The sequence below is a fragment of the Olea europaea genome, chromosome 20 (genome assembly GCF_002742605.1).
Source record: "Olea europaea var. sylvestris chromosome 20, O_europaea_v1, whole genome shotgun sequence".
Taxonomy (NCBI): Eukaryota; Viridiplantae; Streptophyta; class Magnoliopsida; order Lamiales; family Oleaceae; genus Olea; species Olea europaea.
In genome coordinates, this window is record NC_036256.1 from 8,760,597 (window position 1) to 8,780,536 (window position 19,940).

The window sequence follows — 19,940 nt, forward strand, 5'->3', positions numbered from 1 at the left end:
CCCCCCCACCCAATCCGTTTGTACAGCTTTTATTTTTCTTTCAAATTGGCGTTCAACAAGTTTTTGGAAGGAACAAAATATTTGCATCACATCCGATTTGTTGGGAATAGGAAAGAGCCACATGAATTTGCTAAAATGATCGACAAATGAGACATAATATTTATTTCCATTAGTTGACATAAGAGGGGATGGACCCTAGACATCAGAGAAGATTAATTCAAGAGGAGAGTGAGAAACAAACTTTGACTCAGAAAATGGAAGATGATGACTTTTTCCTTGTTGACAAGCGGAACACACACCTGTTGTTTTATTTGATGAGAGGGGTAGAGAGAACTTGGAGACGAGTTGCTGAACGGTTTGATAGATTGATGGCCCATCCGACAATGCCAAACATCAAGAGAAGCGCGATGGGAGAGAAAGGATAGGCGAGATGGTGGTGGAGCTGATGGTAAGAAAGAGTAGAGCCCGTCTTTAGTTTTGCCGCGCATTAAAATTCTCCCCGTGGTTCCGTCCTTCACCAAAAAGAAAGATGGGTGAAATTCAATATAAAAATTATTTTCACGCGTAAATTGACTTACAGATATCAAATTCTTTTTAATCAGTGGTACATGTAATAATTGAGATAAAGTGAAAGAGTGAGTTGGAGTTGATATAACGACAGAGCCAATATTCTTCATAGGCAAACCTGCCTTATCGCCGACATGGATTTGATCACCTCCATGGTATGGCCCTGAGTGTAGGTTCAAGTTTTGTAAATCATTTGTGAGATGATTTGTTGAGCCAATATCAAGATACCAGTTTGTGTCCGAAGTGGATAAAGATGAGGTCATGTACGCTGTCATGGTTGGAGGAGCCCCTTGATACGCATGGTCAAAGCGATAGTAGCACTGCACGGCTATGTGACCAGTTTTGCCACACACTTGGCAAGTTGGTCTCGGGTTGGAAGAGTTATTCTGATGTGAGTGTCCTCGCCCACGTCCTCTATTTCTGAAGTAGGAGTTGTTGTAGGATTGTTGAGGGTGTGGTGAACATTGGTTTTGTAGGGGATTTCCACCACGATTGCGATGGTCATTCCGGGTTACCACATTGACCGAACCTACTATGGCATCAAGAGCATATTGTTGTTGCTGTAGGCGTAACTCAAAGCTGAGAAGATGGTTAAACATCTCTTCAGAAGTCATTTTGTCAGCTTGAGTAGAAATGGAAGTCACAATGGCATCATATGATGTGTCGAGGCCTCCAAGAAGGTAGGCAATGAACTCATAACTTTGTAGGTGCTGACCAATGGCAGCAAGGGTGTCAGAGTATGACTTCATTTTTTGAATATAATCAGAGATGAACATATTTCCTTTCTTGGTGAGAGCCAAGAATTGGCGAGTCTGAATTGCTCGAGCAGAAGACATGGTGGAGAACATTTTCTCAAGGGAAACCCAAACTTCTCTAGAAGTTGAGAGACCCACCATCTAAGCCAAGATGCTCTCGGACAGAGAGAATACCAAGATACTGAGAACAACCTGGTCTTGGTCATACCAGGAGATGAATTTTAGGTTGGGAATTTCTATTGAGGCAAAGGTGGAGCTGGCTGCATCAAGGTCGGTTATAGTTGGTGGGGGGGGGGGGGGGGGGGGGGGGGGGGGGGGGGGGGTCAAACGCATGAGGCCATTGTTGAACAAGAGTTACATCAATGATCATTCAAATGGTTCCTATTTTGATTATTAGAGAGAGAGAGAGACGATATAGTCCATTCTCCCATCAATTTGATGATATCCTTTGGGGGGGGGGGGGGGGGGGGGCAGAGATGGTTCCATCAACGTATCCAAACAAATGTTGGCCACGCAAGTAAGCGAGGCTTTGTGTTTTCCAAAGGAGATAGTTGTCTTTGGTGAACTTGACTGTAACCAAACTATGGATGCTTGCTAGGTTGGTAGGAGTATTGGATGAGGCCATGGGATCGAATGAGGAAGAAAGACAGAGGTCAAGGTTAAGCTCTGATACCATAAAAACAATACTCACAAGATGGAAACTCTCGTGTATTTTATTGAGAGGAATTGTACATATAAATAGCAGCTGTGTCCTATAGTAATTACAGGAATTGGCATGATTAAAGGAGAGACTAGCATCTTTGTTGTAATTACAATTTTTACGTAAATGGAACAATTACAATCAGTGGAAACAATTTCTCAAATCACGGAATGGATTCAGACTTGCTCTCATCTCTCTTGCTGTCATATGTTCTGGAAGGTATTTCCTTAATAGAGCATTGATCCTAAAGCCAATGTAAGCAAAATTTAGCAAACCTTTGGAGGAGAGATGGAGCTCAATATTCAATTGGTCGGAGAAGCTGATAATGCAAAGGGAAGGAGACCAAGACAACGATTTGGGGCTGGATGCGCAAAAAAGACTAAAAATATCAATATTCTATGGTGAAAACATAGAATGGTGGGTGTCGGAGACGGAAAAGATTTTCCCCAAGAAATCAGTTATCGGAAGCAAAGAAAATAGAGGCAACCATAGAGTTTTGGCAGCAAAGCATGAGATTCGTTTCAGCAGGTTGATTGACAAAGGCCGGTGAAAACTTGGGAAGAATTAAAGAGTTTGATGTTGGATCAATTTTGCATGAGAGGATCTTCATTGGTGAAGAATTTTCAGAGTGGAAGCGTGAGGAATTGGGGAAGAAATGTGATGAACAGAGGTTAGAAAGGATGGAAAATAGAAAGACAAATACCTATTCTAAAGTCCCCATCAATTCTGAAATTCCATACAATTCCGAGGAAATTGCAGCAAGTGCAGGCACTCAAAAGCTTGGAGAAGAATTTCTTCAATGAGCTGAAACCGTTAGTGAGGACAAAAGACAGAAGCTTAGACCAATGTGTTTGGGCTAAATTATGGAATTGGCCCAAAGGGGTGAAGATAAAAAAGATTCCCTAAAGAAAGCCCAATACAATTTTGGCCCATATAAGGCTAAAATTAATAGCTACAGCCCAAGACCCCATTATTTACTTCTCCATACAAATAAGACGATCCATCTAAACTCAAACCACAGAACCAAGATTTCTGCCAAATTGATAGCCATCACCGTGCTCCACTTCACAGTGGCGACCAAAGGAGCACTGCCAATCAAGAAGTTGACTGATGCCGAGCTACAGATGAAAAGAGAGGAGAAAGGGCCGGAAGCCACTTCGCCTGAAACCACCATCACCTTTGAAACTCCACTAAATCTGATGAAACCAAAGCTGGCCAAAAACACAGGGATTATTGGGGGGGTTTTCCAAAACTTGCCTTTCCCTTACCAACGTTTCAAGAGCAGTTACTGAAGGACTATTCTGTTAATGGGTTTCAACCCATGTTATGGGACGATAGAAGGTTAAAGCTTCAGGATTGGGCCAAATTTTGAAATTGGCCCAAAGGGAGAAGACAAAAATAATTCCAAGAAAAAGGCCAACTCAATCTACAACCCATATAAAAACTAAAACCAACACCCACAACTCAATCTACAACCTATATAAGGGCTACGAGCTATGGAATTGCCTTGGATATTATACTTGTGATAGTTGCTCGACTGAATAAGTCCATTCACTTCAAAGGGCGGAGATGTCCCCTTTCCACAGTGACCATAACTGGATTTCTTGCAGAGGAATATGTGGGGTTGTATGATGAAGACGCAACAACTTCCACCTTGAGGACAAGGTGGATTTTGAGGAGCAGGTAATGATAGGGCTCAATAAAAACAGATTCTAGAATGTTCACTAGTTAATTAGTAGGAGGGATAAAAATGTAATAGGCTATATTAAGGGATTGCCTATAAATAGAAGGGAAAAAATGGGGAAAACATGCAAAATATTGAGTAGTTGGTTGAGCCAATTAGGAGAGCTCCAGGCCTCTCAAATGCTTGGAATTGTTTTTGAATTTCTATCTCCAGTTCTATGCATTTCAATAAATCTATTTACAATTAAGCAAATCATTACAGTAATGAGCCTCAATAATCAGCAAATTCATCGATCAAAATCCTATTACAAACATCTATTGCCTAACGTTTCTCCTAGATCAGCAATAGCCAACATCTAAGCATCAATATAATTCATAGCAGCAGCAGGGGAATTCCATTAGTTGAAGTACAACATGGGAACCTATCAAATAACTATAACCCCCAGTGATTGTTTGGTAAGCACTAACGGACAAGACTAGAAATTACAATAAACAAGATTTAGCTTTTTATCTTCCTTATATTGTCCACTATTGTCAAATTCCCTCTACGAAACATAGCACTAAAGTCAATAATCATTTGAAGAATCAAAATATTTTCCAAGTATATACACTAATCAAAGATCCACAACTTTTAAACCATACATTTCATTAACTTCCACCAAAATATACTAAAAACATAATTTGTAGCTACACCGAACAGGGGTTGAATCTATTAGCTATTCCAATGAACCTAAAAGTATTATCCACTTACCCACCAGTCATTTCTACTCCCTCCGTCTCAATTATATAGGCTAGCTTTCCCTTTTCTCTTATCCCAAATATATAGGCCTGTTTTCTAATTTAGAATATTTTGTTTTAATCTTTTACCAATATACCCTTATTCAATTTTCTTCACTTATCCCTTGTTTGAGCCTAATTATTTTCATTAAAATACATTCTTCAACAGTGATTTGACCTTATTTTAATCATACATTCTTCATTGAAATAATATTACACGTAAATCCAAATATTTTCTTTAGTTTTTAACTACATATTTCCCATCAATACACTATTAAAAAATGAATTCTTTGGCAAGAATGGGGCTCAAACAAGGACTTAATATGTCAACCTCTTGAAATTATCCAAATACACACATTTCCCACTTCTTGAAAATACGGAACAACTCTTATTTCTTCTTCTTCAAATTAAATCATTCAAATTCTTTACTAATTTCAACAATAATTTACTACTACATACCGAAAATTAAATAGGGGTAAATTAGGAAAGATCTTGACAAAAATTAATTTTTCAATAACATTAAATAAGGTTTCTTAATCCATGTGAAAAATGAAGCAAGCCTATATAATTGGGACGGAGGGAGTATATATTTATAAAATAAACCAATTCCAAACTCTTCCCAAAAAGAGGTTTAAAGGAAAAACAAGACGCTACTTCAACTTTTTCAGTAATACTGGTTTTACTAAATTACTTATTTATGGAAAACTTAAATATGAGAGCTAAGATGGCTAATGCAATAAATTTGCTAATTGCAAGATTTGTAAAACAAATCTAGTTTACATGCAACTTCCTCCGACAAGATATCACTAATCACATAAGCTAAAAATTTGCAATCAAAAGACCTCAGTAAATAAATTGATTTTCGTAATTAATCTCGGCAGAAAATCATTCTTCAGCGAAAGGAAACTTCCAAATTTTAGTCGTTATAAAGCTGATTATTTACCATTAAATCTGTGCGCTATGATGCACCAACATGAACACCTGTGTCTAACACGTATCAAAACATGATTTTTTCAAAAGTATCGACATATGTTGCCGAAATGTTGATTAAGTCATTTAAAATTCTTTATTTATAGAGTATAAATTCAATCTTATGCTTGTTTTGAATTTTTCTCGTTGAAATCTTTTAAATATGAGTACCTATTGTTATTTACTAAAAATTTTGAGTTAAAAATATATAATATTTCTAGTAAAAATAGAAAAATAATTATGGCAAAATGTTTGAAGTGTGTCGGTATTGACATGCCTCCGACACGGACACGCTACTCTAGTTGAAGTGTTCATACTACAGTGTCTATGTATTCTAACTTCAAAACAATACACACAGTTCAATGGAAGAACCAAGTAAAATATTGAAAATTTCAACCAAAAAAGAAAAAATATCATCTTTTATATTCCCACCCCTGCAACACAGGCAAGACATTCTTTGTATACCAGTTTGCTGAAGCATGAATAGGTGCGGTTTTGACTCTCGTAGCACGGATGCCCGTAGCATAATATTCCCATGTCTCCAATAGAATTCTTCAGGCACATCTTTGACTATTGATGTATCATCTTTCAATACATTGATGAAGTGATCCACATAAAAAAGATCCATGAAATTGCAGCAACAAAGAACAGGCATTTGATCTTGTTATTACTTCATATAGGAATTATGTACTCAATGATTAGGACCTTGAATCTTTCCAAACAGGATTTACTTCCAGATGAAGGACCACTAGAGTAGCATCCAAAATACTCGCAACCGCTACTACATCATAAATATTGACAAAAGGATTCAAGAAAGTAACAAAATTGACTAGTTAGAAACAAATATGGCTGCTATCATCCGCTTGATAAATTAGAAAATGTTTATAGGAATTTTACAAAACCTCCCATTCTCTGCTGATTTAGTCCTCTGTCAAGGAACACCTGAATATATCCTTGAGGTTTCTCTGGCAGTTCTGCTCAAGACAAAGAATCAATATTTCAGAAAAAATTGAAATGCATTTTCATGCAGTGTCAAATAAAATTCACACTCTTTAACGCGTATAAATTGTTAAAATTGAATGAATCAATTAAAAAGCTAAAATTTAATCTACAGCTCATTTTTTAGCCAATTATGCATTATTCACTGAGGGTAGTGTCTGATTCACCAAAAGGTTTCCATCCTTATTTTGCCAATGGTTTACATGGATCCTCCTTTTCTTCATTGGACTGAACAATAAAAGAAATAAGTAAAAAACGAAATAGTTATAGCTCAAAAGATAATAACTTCATCATAAAAGTACATTCCTATAGCTCAGTAAACTTTTCTTACAGCTCGACATTGCAGAGCGCTCTTGCGCAGACAAGAGGCCTAGGTTTAGAAGCACTCTATTCCTAGACAAGAAAATCAGACCACGACAAAATCCATCATGGTTAGCGAAAAGCATGCACACGTATGCACAAATTCACAGTTGACTCATATCTAAATGAGATGCATCTTTGCAGGTTTGAAAAATACAGGAAACCTGAAGTTGCTATTTATTTAAGATCAGATTAGAAATTTCTAGAGATTAGACTGAATCAGCTGCTATTCGGCAAGAAGCAAGGAGCCACTTATGTCACTTCCTTCTTAAACATTGTTTATCTATGAGAAAAAGGTTCTCAGTATACAGAATTTCAAAAAATAATGAAAAAAACTAAGGTCCCCCTCAAGATCTTCCCTTTATCTGTGAAATTATTCCCATAGTCCACTCCACAAATCTATAATACCCGGATCACCATATTATCTTTATTCACAAAATCTAAACCAGTTAAACTCATATACATCCCTACTTGCCAAACTATGAAAGAATCACGAAAAATCTACTCCTTTCCACATTCCGAAACAAATTTTCTGCAAATCCTAAACATGAAAAACCCTAATTTCCAAACTATAAAGAAATCCAAATATTCTCCTCCTTTCAACATTCAGCTCCACTACCTAAAAATCACAGTGCAGAATTCCATTCTTTTTTTTTTTTTTTTTTTTTTTTGGTGTTTCCTGCAGGTGTATTGACTGTACAAATCCCAAATATGAAAAATACATAGTTCTTGATTTATAACTCCACAACTTAGGATAACTAATGTATGCTCAACAACCATAATATTCCATAAACAAATGACTAAAGATAATAACAGGAACACCCTCAAGATCCAATCTTTTCTATGAAATTGTTTCCAGAGTTCAAGAATTTACACAAGCTCTTCAAAAAATAAAGTTCATTTTTTTTTCCTCCTCCTAAAACCCAAAACCCCAGATATCAAAGGCAAAAGATAACCCAAAATGTCCCGATAAAACATCAATATATTCACAAGAAAAGTTTACAAAATGTACTACAATCAAGAAAATACCGAGAGAATCGAAGGTGAGGCAGTATTGCTAGAAATTAAACGAATCCTCCTCAGGATCAACGTTGAAACACTCCATTGACCATGGAGGATGGGGAGCGTAATTTTAGAGGGAGGGAAATTTCAGTATTTGTCCCTAGTCTATTTTAGAAATATCAAGTTACTCCTTACTTTTTCAAATCAGATCATCAAGACCCTCAACAAAATAAGGTGTTCACATCCGTGTAAAATTGTAAGTAGCCTTTATTGAAATATGTCTCACTTTGAATTTTAAGGCATATAAGTAAGAAACATATCATTTTATGAATTTGGGCATACGATGGATACATTATGGTTTGATAGGTTTTTTTTTTTTTTTTTTTTTTTTTTTTTTTTAAAAAAAAAAAAAAAAATATTTTTTTATGAATTTGGGCATACGATGGATACATTATGGTTTGATAGGTTTTTTTTTTTTTTTTTTTTTTTTGCATATTTGAAGAAACTAATTCATTTTGGACGTGCATATCCGCTACTTTTCATGTTCAAACGTGATATGAATTCCATTTTGATTTATAGACACGAAACCAAACAATTGCTAATTAATTATATCAATGAATATCATGACAATTCACTTTTAATAGTGATTATTAACTATGAACTCATGTTGTATTATTTAAATAGAGGAATGAAGAATACTTTGAAAATCGTGAACATTTGTATTATTGAAAAATATGAAAATCTTGAACGTTTGTATTATTGAAAACTTATTCTTTGACTAATAAAAAAAGGTCGAAATAGAGGATAATAGCCTCGTGAAAGCATATCCATCCCCACCTATCTCTTCATAAATATGTACAATTAGGTACTAAGTAATGTGTAATAAATTTTAGTGATACAAATAATACGAAATAATAAGCAGTAGATGTACTATTCTATCTATATATATCCTTGCAATTAAAATAATTACTCAATAATAAATTATTATCATATATATAGTAATAGTTATTGATAGCCATTAAAAAGTGTAAGCTATACTTGTTAAATATTATAACCAACACGTATAATGTAATGTTTACTATTTCGTTAGCGATTTGCAGCGATCTATCCAAATGACAAGTTTCTTTTGTTCATAAAAAACAATAACACGAATAATACAAATATTTGGCTCATATTTATAAAGCATTTATAAATATTCAAACCACTTTTTAGTTATATTTTTTGTGAGATCTATAAATAATATTTATTTATTCATTACTTAGTTCTATTTTTCTTAGAAGCAAAAGTAGAGTGTTTTTCATAAGGACTAGTGGACATTTGTTAGAGGCACTCTTTCATAGGATTACACGCGAAAATAGAAATTATCAGTGAAGTAATAATTATCAGTTGATAGCACGATACAGGCCAAACCTAAGTGAGACAGTGACTTTTTGTAGTATAATTCGCTATTCACTTTTTTATATTATATACCAAACGCGCACTTATTTTTCTTATCGAATCTTTTTTTGCTGTACGACGGTTTTTTGTCAAAGTTTACACAATCTGATTATTACCAATTCTTAAAAATTACAGGAACTGAATTGTAATACGAGGTTAAAATGTTAAATGCATTCCACATTGCTAAGCTTTCTATAAGTTGTAAAGCTAGGAAGCATTTTATTGCGGTTACTACATTACCAAGCTTATTTATTGTCACCTAGTTGAATTTTTTTACCTTGGTAATGGCTTAAGAAAAAAGTGAAATAATGAGACAATAACGCGCTCATCCGAGCTTTAGAGATGCATATGAGCTATCAGAATCTTGCCGAGGGCTAGTCGAGTTGCAGGCATTAGTGAAAGACTCTGGTGATTGACCTTCCTCCTCAATTATGTTCTCTGTATCGGCTGCGGGCCTGCGGCCGTGTTTTTTTGGCCTTTTGATATCTCCATCTTAGAAAAAACATCAGTTTTCCCTTAAATTATGCACACTGAAGTGCACACATATCTGTGCGATTGCAAAAGAGATTATTTTCAGTTCATACCTGCAGTTTTAGGCGTTCATTCTCTTCCATGAGTTGCATTCTCTGTACATTTCATAATTTTAAGACTATATACATGAAAATCTTGTTTAAATTTGAGTATAAACCATGTCGTTGTTTCGAATACTAATATTAATCATATTTACAAGTTTCCGTATGAACCTTTTGATGAGGTTGATTGATCTCTTTCTTGATTTTCTCATCCTGTAAAAGCAACAATATTCTATCGAGTACCGAGGCCAAATTTATGAAATCCTAGTTAAAAGTCCACAATTAAGGCTATCATTACAATGTAGTAAACAAGCTGAAGCACTGACATTTTTCTTTATCACACAGCTCAACCCGGTTTCAAGCAATCTCTCTAACTTCTGAAACTCTTCAATAGTCAATTCTTGGAGTTCCTCCTCTCATTTACCTGTTATGAAGCACAAACCTCAGTTGATGGCTTCTCTCAGCCACTTCTGTGCTTAATCTGGAGTAATTGCTGTCCTCAACTAGCTGCATTTCAACTCCCTCTTTCTTTCAAAAGTAAAGGAAAATACAAATCACAAGAAAAACATTTTTGATAAAATATGCTCGACTACATTGGACAATATTAAGAATTGTTGAGTACAATGTACGAAAAGTACATTGGCAGAGTATAATATAACTACGTGAGTGCATTCTATTAGATAGTACGGAATGGTGCAATGGACATAGTATTTTTTTTCTAAATAAAATTAGTAATATCGAGTGTTGTTTAATTCACTCTACGAAATGTGCATAAGTGCACTAATTGTCCGGTACGTAGTAATATACATGGAAAAGTATCACGTTCAACTACTGAGCTTCACTACTTCATTAGAGAATGTTGGAAGACATAAAAATAAAAATAAAATTACCCGAAGGTCAAGAGACGGCTGTTTCAAAATTTCAAGGTTGTTTGAATGCAAATCTTGATTTTCAAATATTCCTTCATGCTTTTGGAAGAACCCAAAAAAGGGGGAAAAACGTTAGGCGATTAATCATTGTACTAATCCAACAAGTACAAAGATAGTTTAGTAGCCAAATGCATAAATAGTTGATATTCGTCTATCGTCAACCAAAACATCCACGGCCTAAAATGCTAATGTAAGAGGAACATCGTGAACAGTGATAATTAGCTACTCGCATTATGAAAATTGATCGGTGTGTTTTCACATACTTATCCGTGCTATTAGACTAGAAAAATAATTGGCTATAGAGAGGAAACCTAATTTAGTGTAATTATATTAATTTTAGATAAACCCTGAACTTGGTTGCAATTGGCCCGTAAATGGACGATTTTGAGCTAATTTGAAATTGGTTTGGAATAATTAAATACTGACATAATTGTAGGAGAATGATAAAAAGTATTAATAGAGCAAATGGAAGAAAATCACAAGTTTTTAGGGTGAAGTTCAACTATTATGAAGTTTAGAGACTAAATTGCCCACTTTCAGAACTTTAGATGGATCAATTTCAAATGATAATGAAGTTTTGTGGACCAATATGGAAAATTTTGAAAGTTTAGGAATCAAAAGAGTAGGATGAAAAGGACAAAACTTGAAATAAGAAATATTAGGAGAGCAATCGGAAGAAAATCTCAAGTTTCAAGGTGAAATTCAACTTTTAAAACTTTGAGCCCCATTTTAGAGGAAAAAAATAATTTTTGAATAGTGTATTAATGGAAAATATGTTGTTAAAAATTAAAATAATTTTTTAGATTTGCGTGTACTATAATTTTATTGAAGAAATTGTGGTTGAAATGATGTCAAAATACTGTTGAAAAATTCTTTTTTTCCAAAAGAATGGAACTCAAACAAGGGCTAAATTACAAATTTTCAAAACCTGAGAGGCCAATTTCGAATGTTTATGAAGTTATGGTAACAATATGGAATATTTTGAAAGTTTAGGCATCAAAATTGAAGAGTAGGACAAAAAAACAAAAACTTGGAAAAATGAACAAGGCTACACAAAAACAATAATTCCAATTCAACAAAGTTGGGTTACAAAAGCGGCTTTACAAAGTGTGTTGACGGAATTCAGGCCATTGATTTCAAATGATTTAAAAATTTATCTTTGAAATGATTGGTGTAGATCCAACTTTGTCATCCAATTTTGTCAAATTCCTTTGTCATTGTAACATAACTCACATAAAGTTAAGTACTCCACTACATTACATCACACATTCTTCATCAAAATTTGAAATCAATGGTAAGATGGTTAGAACCATATTTTCAAAATTCCCAATTTTGAATCTTTCCGTTGAATTGTTGATTTAAATGTGACGGAAGTAACTAGAGTTGTTGTTGGAGGTAGTTTATGTCTAAATTTTGCCAAGAATTTCAAAAATTCTAGCCACCCTAATTTCCGTCCCGTCAAAACTGAATTGTACATTCACTTCTTGTATCTTTGAAATTTCGAATTTTTGGTACCATTATGTGATTGAAAGATGAAGTTTGGGCTAAGTTTACATGAAGGCGTACATGGGTTGTGATTGTGTGAAGTTTGGACTGAAACTCTTCAAGAAAATATTGAATTTAAAGGGGATTTCTCATGAATACAAAGTGTTCGATAAAAATTCCCAATGAACTTCACATCATTTATGTAGCCTCAAATTCATATGACACCATCATGAGTTAAGATATAACATAGGGAAAATTGTAGCCTAGATATAAAACCTTTCGTTTATTAGTAGATTTTGCCCAAACATTTAGTTTGTGCCACCTACAGTACCAAACCTTTCAAAAATATGCACCGGAGGTTCAAATAGATGGAAATCGTCCGTTTGACCATTAGTTGACCAATAAAATTGAATTTTAACCAATTTTTGACCAACTTAAAAGGGTAGAAAGGTAAATTCGCTATTTAATTCTATAATAAAACAAATAAATTAATATACCAAATAAAAAAAAATACTATTCATCTTCTTCTTCCCCCACCCCCACCCCTGCAATTTTCCCAATAAAAAATGTTGGAAGAATTGGAATTTGGCAACCCAAATGAAACTGCATTCACCGAGTTATCAAAATGGGACCAGTGGTCATCTTTCTGTATATATGTAGGCGCACTACTCGGCGCCGGAGGCCAACCCATAAAGCCCTCTTCTTCTACTCCCATTACTACTATTTTTCTTCAACTAAACTTATCTTTTAGCAGTAATACAACTTAAGATTCTCAGAGAGAAAAGGTGAGAGGCACGAGAGTCACTGGAGGCTAAAGAGGAGTGAGAGCAAGCTCTGGAACTCTGAAGATGTATGCTTTTCAATGCTTTTAAAGAAGAGTTGGAAACAGCACCCCAACCCACCCAACAACCTTCCTCCAGTGCCGAAAATAGCTCATATGTACAAGACAGACTGTGCAATATATGAGACCACTGCCTGCTAGATACAGAAGTATGCCATGGGACGATGTTAAAACATTAACCAGCAAACGTGAACAACTTTGTGACCGGTGTCTTTCATTATGCCTGGGCTAAATAAAATTTGTATGTTTTTGTTTAACATTGCATCCTTCGATTTGAGGCTGACACTGAACTCAATCCCCCAATTTGTGAATGGATATTTCAAGAATTGATTTGGAGAAGGTTTTTCTTTTTGATCACTTCATTTCTAATTTTCGACAAATTTTAATGATTTATCAGAAAGAGAACAACCCGATTTGGAGAACTGCTGCTCCCTTCTCTCGTTGACGCCACACAGTGCCCAGTTTCATTTGGGTTTGTTGCTAAATTCCAGTTCTTCGAAGCAAGAAGCCCAGTTCTTCCAGCATTTTTTATTGGGAAAATTGCAAGGGTGTGGGTGGGGGAAGAAGAAGATGAATAATAGTTTCTTTTATTTTTATTTGGTATATTAGTTTATTTGTTTTATTATAGAATTAAATATCAAATTTACCTTTCTACCTTTTAAGTTGGTTAAAAATTGGTCAAATTCAATTTTATTGGTCAACTAATGGTCAAACGAATGGTTTCCATCCATTTAAACCCCCGGTGCATATTTTTGAAAGGTTTGGTACTGTGGGTGGCACAAACCAAAGGTTTGAACAAAGTCTGGTAATAAACGAAAGGTTTGGTACTTCGACTGCAATTTTCCCTCTAACATATTTGTGCAAAACAATCTTCACTTGCATTGGAATTAGGACAAATCTGACATGAACATAATTGTAACAAGGGACTCACAAGGGTATGTGTCCCCACCGTGTCCTTTTTGCGTCCCCTACCCGCGTCCCTATTGATTCCGTGCATGTTGAGTGATTTGTGTTAATTATTTTTTGGTAACAAGTACAGCCTAGGTAGCAATTATAAACTAGGGTTTTGATTCAAATTATTTGTCCCCCACAAAAAAAAAGGGCATTACACTAGCTATGGTTCGTAGAAAAAAGTTATCTATATTGTTGTGTGAAGTTAGTCTTGAGTAATTCGACCCTAAACATCACCATTGTTAGGAGACGATCTACTAGGGAATAAGATTGCTTGTAATGTGGAATGAAAATTATCTTCGAAAATCAAAGGAAATATCCCAAAAATAAGTGAAGGGACACAATTTAAAAATATATATATATAGTGGTACGCCTCGCCAGCAAGTCTCCAAACTAAGCTTCCATGGTAGTCCACGTGGAGGCACAAGTTAGAGGTTGACTAGAAGTCAACGGAAGCTCAATTGGTCAAAGTGGTAGGGAAAAGAAGAGTTGAAGTCAAAAGGAAAGCTTTCGACGCTCCCTTTGGGCGAAGCTCTCATTGGCTCTTAAAAGATTTGCAAGCAATTTCTAGGAGTGATTGGTATGACGTTTGTAATAATGAATTTGTCAAGTCTGTTAACCTAGATTGCAGGGTGGCTAACCCGTTGCCAATTTATTAAATGCATAGTAGGCTAGTGTTATAATGCTTCAACTTGGGTGATGAAGTCACGTGCTTTTTCATTCAACTATCACCAGTTAGGCCAGAACTCTATAAATACCAACTCTTATAACACTTGAATCTAATGAAATTCTTTACACTTAAAGCTACTCTTTGTCTTCGCTCTTACTTATTTCACACTTTTGTTTGTGTGAGTTTAGATTATCTTACTTTAGTAGAGTTGTTTTTGATTGATTATTAATACGCAATTATCTTTAAATATATAGTCGGTATATGAACATTTTTGTCTCGCGTCATAAAGGATCTCTCACGTCATATATAGTAAACTCCTTCGGCCAAATCTCTGTTCAAAACGTGTTGAAATTTGCTTGCCTTAATGCGGGCTGGCCTGACATTAGTTGCCCACGTCAACCTTACAAAAGCGAGGTCAACAGATTGACACTGTGGTTGGGAAACTCGCCACTAAATTTCGCCTTTGAAAAAGGCATTGGTCTTGAAGAAAGAACAAGTGGAAGTTCAAGCTAAAAATAAAACTCTTGAAATGTTTCTAGTGCCACGACAGAGAAAATCTTTGAAAGTGTTGGGGATCCTAGGAGTTCAATCAACCAAAACATCAAACAATAGAAGAAATTCTAAGGCAAAACAATAAAAAAAAGATGGAAAAATACAACTTGTCTTTGGCCGAATCTGGACAGATTTTGCTTCTTCCTTGCAGCAGCTTCTTCTCCTCCTTATGGCTGATTTTTCAGGCTCAAGAACAGCCCTCCATGACTTGCAAATCACCTTCCAAGAGAGAGGGGGAAAACTGGCAAAGAACCCACCACCTTCAACTAAAAATCAAGAGCTACTAGAGTGAAGGAGAAGGAGTCGACTTATGAAGGGAAGAAAAGGAAAGACCCATCCCTCTGCCAAAAAACGTGGGGAGCCATATTGTGTCACCATCAATACCATCAAGTCACAACATCTCCCTCAAGATTAAATCTCGACCGTCGATCTTCATCCAATGGTCCACAAAAAACTGAATAAATGGAGTTAAGAGAACCATATTCTCACATTCTTCATCTTGGTTCTCATAACACTCTCTCTTGGTTGCGAATTTGCACATATAAGAACTGTTCATCATCATCGCCCACTACCTGCAAGAAAAAATTAACCAGTGTCAATATGTAATAAAGATAAGCACAATTTAAATTTACCTGTAGGTAGAATTTTTGTTTCCATATCAGAGAGATTCCTATCAGTGTGAATTTTACCAAGATTAACTTCACCTTGAAATAGTTTCTCACGAATAAAATGATACTTTACCTCAATATGTTTAGTTCTTTCATGGTAAATAGGATTTTTACAAAGCAATAAAGCACTTTGACTATCAGTAAACATAACAGGTGTATCATGCATGAAGTTCAATTCTTTTAAAATTCCTTTTAACCAAGTACATTCTTTAACCGCCTCGGTTATGGCAACATACTCTGCCTCAGTACTTGACAAAGTAACTAAAGGCTGCAGCTGTGACTTCCATGTTATACAATTGTCACCTAGTGTGAAAAGTACGCTGTGGTAGACTTTCTGCTATCTTTGTCACCAGCAAAATCAGAGTCTACATACCCCTTTAGAGCAAGTTTTTCAGATCTCTTTTCATACACTAGACCCAGATTTAATGTACCAATAATGTACCTTAACAACCATTTCAAACCTGCCCAATGGGGCTTTCCTGGGTTTGACATAAATCTGCTCAAAAAACTTATAGCATATGCTAAATCGGGCCTGGTTGTTATTATAGAGAACATAACGGAACCTATAGCATTAGCATATGGTATGTTCCTCATTTCTCTAAATTCCTCCTCAATCTTAGCAGATTGTGCACTGGAAAGATTCATGTGAGCTGCTAAGGGAACGTTCACGGATTTTGATCCATTCATACCAAATTTAGTTATAACTTTGTTTAGATAGGCTTCTTGGGAAATGACTAGTCTATTTTCAGCCCTATCTCTCTTTATAACCATCCCCAAAATCTTCTTAGCACTCCCCAAATCTTTCATATCAAATTCTGATTTTAAAAGGTTCTTCATCTTAGTGATTTCAATCTTACTTGAACTTGCTAGAAGCATGTCATCTACATACAGCAACAAGTAGACCTCACAGCCCTCCTTACTATCATTATAGTATAGGCATGCATCATATTCACTCTTTTTAAAACCTATCTTCAGTACATAGGTATCGAACCTTATGTACCACTGTCTAGGACTTTGTTTAAGCCCATACAGAGATCTTTCTAATTTGCGCACACAGTTTGTTTTACCTTTCACCTCAAAACCTTGAGGCTGACTTATGTAAATATCCTCTTCCAATTCCCCATGTAAGAAAGCAGTCTTGACATCTAGTTGTTCCAGTTCCCAGTTGTACAGACCAACCAATGCAAGAACCAGTCTGATTGTTTTGTACTTTATCACAGGAGATAATATCTCATTGTAATCAACCCCCTCCTTTTAAGTGAACCCTTTCGCCACTAATCTGGCCTTAAACCTAGGAGGATCACTAGGATTATTTTCTTCTTTCAATTTGTAAATCCACTTACATTGAACTATCCTATGATCCTTAGGTTTGTTAACTAACTTCCAAGTTTTATTCTCCATTAGAGATTCCATTTCTTCCCGCATAGCTTTTAGCCAATTTTCAGAACATTTTCTATTAATAGCTTCTTCATAACTAGCAGGTTCTATCTATTCAAGGGCTTCACCTGAAATCAAGGCAAAATCAGTCAAGTTTAGGGATTCATATCTAGGATTTGGCCTGATCTGCCTCCTCCCCCGATCCCTAGTAAGCTGATAATCTTGATTAGGTGGCTGATCATTAAAATTTTCAACTTCAACTGGTTCAATGTTATCTTGAAGTTCAGTCACCTCTTCAAGTTCAGGTTCAATTTCAATTTCATTTTCATTTTCATGATGTATAGGGTCATTTTCGTCATTCCCAGGTGTAGGTGAATTTAGCCTAGTCAGCTTCACCTCAGTCTGAATACTCTTCTCAGTTTCAGATTTGTTAGTTTCTTCGATTTTCTGTTTTAGACATGGCATCTCAGATTCATTAAAGACTACATTCTTGCTGTTAATAATCTTAATGCCTTGAACCCCTAAAACCCATAACCTATAGCCCTTCACACCCTCGGGATACCCTAACATCACACACTTGACACCCTCGGCTCGAGTTTCCCTTCAGATTGGTGTGCATATGCGCACATCCAAACACCCTCAAGTGTTCTAGATTTGGAGGCTCTCCCGTCCACAACTCCTGTGGGGCCTTAAACCCTATACTGCTGGACGGAGACCTATTAATCAGATAAGCTGCAGTACTTGCAGCTTCAGCCCAAAAACCTTTCGCAAGGCCAGAGCTAATCAACAGACACCTAACTTTGTTCATTATGGTCCTGTTCATTCTTTCAGCGACCCCATTTTGTTTAGGTGTGTATTTAACAGTTCTGTGTCTTGTTATACCTTTCTGCTTACAGAAGTTGTCAAATTCGCTATTACAGAATTCAAGCCCATTATCAGTTCTTAACGTTTTAAGTTTCTTGTCTAACTGATTCTCAACAGACTTTAACCAAATCCTGAATTTCCCAAAAGTTTTCGACTTAGCCGTCAAAGGATAAATCCAAACTTTTCTTGAGTAATCATCCACTAAAGACAAGAAGTACTTGCTCGCACCAAATGTGGAGTGCTTCTCCGGGCCCCATAGATTAGCATGGACATAGTCCAATGGTTTGCTGGTCCTATGAGAGCTAGCTTCAAAGCTCACCTTATGAGACTTACCCAAAACACAAGTTTCACAGAATTCCATAGTTTCAATGTCATCTTTTCCAAGTAATTTCTGATTACTTAAAGATTTTAGCCCTTTAAACCCAATGTGACCCATTCTGTTATGCCAAAGTTCAGTTTTGTCTTTACTTATAGCAAGAAGGCTAGAATCAAATGGTATTTCAGTTCTACCCTCAAGATAGTACAACTCATTCCTCTTAGGCCCTTTCATAACTATAAGAGAACCCCTCATAATTTTCAAAATTTTGTTACCAGACTTGAAGGTATATCCCTCATCTTCCAGAGAACCTAAGGAAATGAGGTTCCTCTTTAAATTTGGGACATATCTAACATTTCTGAGTTGCGTGACGGCCCCATCGTACATCCTGATGGCTATGTCGTCAACTCCAATCACATTTTGAGAAATATTGTCTCCCATGTTGACCTTCCTAGGTTCAGTCTCCCTATAGTTATAAAACCAAGACCTATCAGGGCACATATGGAAAGTGCACCCTGTGTCAAGAATCCAATTTTTGTCAAATTCTTCTTCAGACACATTCATGACATGCAAACTATTAAATTCAGAAGCAATAGCAGCATTACCAACATCAGAATTGTTCGGATCTTTTTGTTTCCTTTTCCAGTCAAAGCAATCTTTCTTGAAATGTCCTAACTTTCCACAGTGATAACATTTCTTACCGCTTTTATCTTTAGATTTGGATCTCATTTTAGATTTTCCTCTCCCCCTCTTGTTATGGAAGTTAAATTCTTTCTTTTCAGATCTTCCCCTAACAAATAGACTCTCTTCATGAGAATGAATTATGTTCTCTCGTTTTAATTCAAGTTCTTTTGATTTTAAAGTATCAGAAACAATAGCTTGAGTGAGAGTGTCCCTACCATATTTTATGGCATTTTTCATTTCTCTGTAAGATTCGGGCAAAGAGTTTAGCAATATGACGGCTAAATCCTCATCATCAAATGTTTTATCATTATGAGCTAGACTCTTAACAATTATGCTAAAGTCACTCAAATTCCCCTCGACATCCTTCCCCGGGTCCATCTTAAAACTAAACAACTTCTCCAACGGGTATATTTTGTTAGGTAAAGTTTTAGTTAAGAACAGGGCATCTAAAGCAATCCACAAAGCTCTAGCAGTTTTAGCACTATCAACTTGTCTCACAATGTTGTCAGATAGATGCAAAATTATATAACTGTAAGCAATTTCATTCATGTCCTCAATTTCAGTTGTTTTAGCCTTTAACTCATCAGAAAATGTAGCGGAATCATCAAGAGCTTTAGCAACTCTCTGTTGGACCAAAATGGCCCTCATTTTCTATTTCCATATCGAGTAATCCTCCTTTCCATCGAATTGCGATAATTTGACCCTCGAACCCATTATAGATTCTATAAAAGAGTGGCCTGTACTCGTGGACACAACAAAAAAGTTTTTGAAAAAATTCTTTC

General features: G+C 35.8%; 1 pseudogene; it reads right to left on the reverse strand.

Annotated features, from left to right (window-relative positions):
• Positions 1–9,574: 9,574 nt before the first annotated feature.
• Positions 9,575–12,950, reverse strand: LOC111369030 (annotated as a pseudogene).
• Between the last annotated feature and the right edge of the window lie 6,990 nt (positions 12,951–19,940).